This window comes from Ranitomeya imitator, chromosome 6 (assembly GCF_032444005.1).
Source record: "Ranitomeya imitator isolate aRanImi1 chromosome 6, aRanImi1.pri, whole genome shotgun sequence".
In the NCBI taxonomy this organism is placed as follows: Eukaryota; Metazoa; Chordata; class Amphibia; order Anura; family Dendrobatidae; genus Ranitomeya; species Ranitomeya imitator.
The window spans coordinates 292,281,123-292,285,904 of record NC_091287.1 but is presented as its reverse complement, the minus strand read 5'-3'; positions in this window follow the sequence as shown (position 1 = coordinate 292,285,904).

Sequence of the window (4,782 nt, the reverse complement as noted above, 5' to 3'; positions counted from 1 at the left end):
TCCTTTTTTGCTTTTATTTCTGTGTAATGCTTTCTTTGCTTACATTTTATACATCTGTTCAGTAAATTGTGGGATTGGTTAGGGGTCTGTATAGTGGGACCCACAGAAATGTAACATTGGATTGCCTGTCAAGTAATTGGCAATGATGAGAAAACGTGCTCAGATAAGGTGCCATGAGCGTTTTTTTGGTGTGCTTGAAAAATATGTTGGAGTTCCTGCAGCTGCTTGTCTCGTGGCTGTTTGGCATTCCTTGCATGTGTTGCGGCTGTCGAACAGCCTTGGGGACTCAAAATATTTTTCAACCACATCGAAGACACTCGTTTAGCACATGAGCATTCTTGGATAACCCCTTATACGAGCACGTTCGATTATCACTAGTCATTAGGTGATAACCTTGTTTGAGGTGAACAAACGAGTTTGCAGCGTTTAGAGCTTCCCTTCAGCTGGGGCTGTGAAAACAGCTGTTATCTACGACGTGTGGCGAAAGTTAAGGTACTGTCACATTTAGCGACGCTCCAGCGATATAGACAATGATCCGACCTAAACTAGATCGCTGGAGCGTCGCTGTTAGGTCGCTGTAGAGATGTCAAACACAGCAACTCCAGAACGATGCAGGAGTGATCCAGTGACGTACTTATCGTTCTCGCTGGTTGTTAGCTCTGTGAAAAAACATTGCAGGCATCATTGCTTTTGCTGTCAAACATGACGAATTACGCCGACCTGACGACCAAATAAAGTTCTGGACTTTCAACTACGACCAGCGATGTCACAGCAGGATCCTAATCGCTGCTGCGTGTCAAACACAATGAGATCGCTGTCCAGGACGCTGCAACGTCACGGATCGTTGTCGTTCTCGTTGTAAAGTTGCTCAGTGTGAAGGTACCTTTAATCTTTGAGCCTTCTCGGAAAAGTGATTGCCCCTTTCTGATTTCCTATTCTTTTGTATGCTTGTCACACTTAAATGTTTCAGATTAAAAAAAACAAATTTAAATATTAGACAAGGCTAACACAAAATGCAGTTTTTAAAGGCAGGTCTTTATTAAGGGAAAGAGAGATCCAAATCTACAAGGCTGTGTAAACAAGTAATCCCCTCTCTCCCAAAAACATAAATTCACCGTGGTTTCTCAGCCCACCATGCCAGCACCACGGAGAGAGGGGGACCGCCCTTCAGGGACAGGAAACCTACATATAAAAGGGCGGTACCTCTCCCTCGCGTCATTTGGTTTCCTGTCCCTGACTGGTAAACCTTAAGTGTGCGGTACCTGGGAAGAAGAGGCAGGAGCTGAAGATCCGGGACTGGCCAGTCCGAGTATTGGCAGCAGGGAGGCCACAGCTGGTGCGGTGCCTGAAGCCACCACCGCTAGGACTGATGTGTCTGTAGGGTGAGCAGGGGAAGCTGGGCCATCGATCCTCTTCGTAGAGGAGGCAGGGGCTACCGGGGTTCGGTCAGAGGCACATGAGAACGGTGCCAGAGGACGCAGGTGGCGCAAGATGGCCACCGCTCTGGAAACGGAGTACTCCTTCCGGGTCCACTGGCAGACGCATGCACATAGACACTCCCAAGTAATGCAGTGCAGGGGAGGACCGAAAGTGACGTCACACGCGCTCCAGATTTAAAAACTGCAATAGAGTATTCCTGGCTGAAGGTAGTCCCTCTTAAAATGGAGGACAGTGACCAGGAGCAGCAGCACTGCTGCCACAAACAGATGGGCAGAAGCATTGACGAAAAAGCCAGTCCAGCAGCCACTCCATGCAGTGCAGCAGATCTGTGATGAGCAAGTCGCCTTCCGTGGATGATCCTCTACAGGTGCATGTAGAAAAGCCGCACAGACACCATCACTTGTTTCTCAACACAAGAAATAAATAGCCAGGTCTTTCACCGGGAAGGAACCACCACGGGAAGGGCAGCATCCAAAGAGGAAAACCACCTATGTCAAAACATCGTATCCATGCACAGACAGCTGTTTCAGGGTATTTGCCCCTCATCAGTGTGGAGTAGGAAACTGGCTATTAGGAGCAGTGCCTAGTAAAAGGACTATAAACATAAGGATGAATGACCTCAGGGAGATCAAAACATCCAACACCGCTGAGACACCCTCACGTGTTTCTCAACGCAGTGATCCAGAACACTGCTCCCATCCCTTATGGGAAATATGCAAATGCATGTAGAAAAGCCGTGGAGACACCATCACATGTTTCTCAATGCAAGTAATAAATAGCCAGGTCTTTCACCGGGAAGGAACAACCACGGGAAGGGCAGCAGCCAAAAAGGAAAGCCACCTATGCCAAAACATGGTATCCATCCACAGACAGCTGTTTCGGGGTATTTTCCCCTCATCAGTGTGGAGTAGGAAACTGGCTATTGGGAGCAGTGCCTAGTAAAAGGACTATAAATGATCCTCTACAGGATCCTATTCCTCCTGGTACTTACGACAGCATCCACTGGTGAGTGACCTTCGAGAAAGTTCACCATTGTAATGTGGGCCCCTTCTCTTCCCCTTATTAGGGAAGTAAGAGACTGGGTAAAATGGAAAAACAGGAGTTATCCCACCTGTAACAGAGCCTTGCCGGAGTCCTGGAACAAGAAACTCTGCGAGTCTTGTACACAACAAATACTTTGTGAGGAAACCCCGGATTTTGCTTTGGAACTTAGACCTGTAAACAGATCAGAGGTCCAGAGTGCCCTTTCATCCCTAAAACAAGGGGATAAAGCTAAAAATAGGGATACCATAATTTCCTCCCAATCTGACCCCTCTTCCTCAGGGGGCATAGACTTGAATATGTCAGACTCCTCCTCATCCTAGGATGAGGTAATGGGGGGACATCATTGTTTTCTCCTGGATGAGGTAGACACGCTAGTAAAGGCAGTTATATCCACTATGGGGGTGGTGGACCCTCGCCCTGATAAATCTGTCCAGGATATTATGTTTGGAGGATTAGGCCAAAAGAAATGCAGGGTGTTTCCACTTAATGAGAATATCCAGGCCTTAATTAAAAAAGAATGGGGAGGCCAGATAGGAAGAATTATTCGGTACCTTCCCTTAAAAGGAAATATCCCTTTTAAAGAGGAAGCATCCACATCAAGTTGAGCACATGGGCCAAGCATGGTACATGTGTGATCTTGTCAAGCTTCACAGCCGCCACCGGGTTACAGCCATTATCACACTAGACCATGCTTGGTTGTAGGTATAGCGTCAAAAGCCACAGATCTGTCAAGTCTGTTATTCATTTCAATAATTGTGCCATGGTGTGTGGTTTGTCTCCTAGCAAATTAGTTTCAGCAGAGCCTATTGCCGCTTCACTGAGGCAGTGCTGCCGGGCTTCCAACTGAAGTGTTCTCTGAGATAGCACGCTGGAGATGTTGGATGAGTAGGAGCAGGAGGGGTTGCGAGAACTGGTGTAAGAGGTGAAGGAAACCCTGACAGAAGTAGGGCCACCAATCCTCTGCGTTGGTAGCACATATGCTGTGCCAGAGTGGGACTTGGCCCTGGCCTCCACAATGTTCGCCCAGTGTGTCGTCAATGAAATGTAGCTTACCTGGCCAGAAGCGCTTGCCAATGTGTTGTTTGCTAAGTGGACAATCCCAGTAACCTTGTTGGTAAGCACACAAGTGATTTTTCTGGACAAATGCTGGTACAAGGCGGTAATGCCACACCAAGAGAAATAGTGGCGAATGGGGACTGAGTACCGAGGGTCCAAAATTGTACAGCTGTAGCAGGCCAGTATTGGTGTTTATTTCAAACAAAATTGAACACAAACCAAGTTCTACGGTATATATGACAATAGTCAATATTTGACCAACCACATTTGTAGCAGGCCAATTTTAGTTTTTATTTCAAACCAACAAATTTTCACACATAGCAGGTTCTACAGTATATTTGACAATAGTCAATTTCTTTTTACAAAAATATTTTGTGAACTTTACCAGGCCAAGTGTTTTTAAAAATTTTAACCCACCGTAATTTTACACAAAGCATGATAAACTGGATGACTAATTGAATCCATAAAAAAATGTGGAAGTTTTTTTTGCGAATCCACAGCCAAAGGATCTCATTAACTTATTAAAAATTAACTTTTAATCAAATATTTAAAATAATTATCACCGTAAAATAGCTGAGCTCAGAACAGACAAACACTGAAAGTACTGATAGCAATGAGCACCTTGTCTATGTAATGCAGGTAAATTGGATGCAGCAACTAAAGGTACCGTCACACTCAGCAACTTTACAACGAGAGCGACAATGATCCGTGATGTTGCAGCATCCTGGATAGTGATCTCATTGTGTTTGACACGCAGCAGCGATCTGGATCCCGCTGTGACATCGCTGGTCGGAGCTAGAAGTCCAGAACTTTATTTGGTCGTCAGGTCGGCGTGTATCGTCATGTTTGACATCAAAGCAACGATGCCAGCAATGTTTTGCATGGAGCTAACAACCAGCGAGAACGATAAGTGAGTCGCCGTTACGTCACTGGATCGCTCCTGCATCGTTCTGGAGTTACTGTGTTTGACGTCTCTGCAGCGACCTAAACAGCGACGCTCCAGCGATCGGCTCGTTGTCTATATCGCTGCAGCGTCGCTGAGTGTGACGGTACCTTAACTCAACTAAATTGACACATAGAGGTTTCTCCTCGCAGGGAGCTAAAGGGATTAAAACAGATTTTAGGCTACAGAATGCAAAGAACAGGTTAACTTAAGGCCAGTCTAGGCATTTAACTGTTTCACTTATCGTGAGTCCATAATTGTTCACTTCTCCAAAGATGAAAGTAGGAAACCCAACGGAT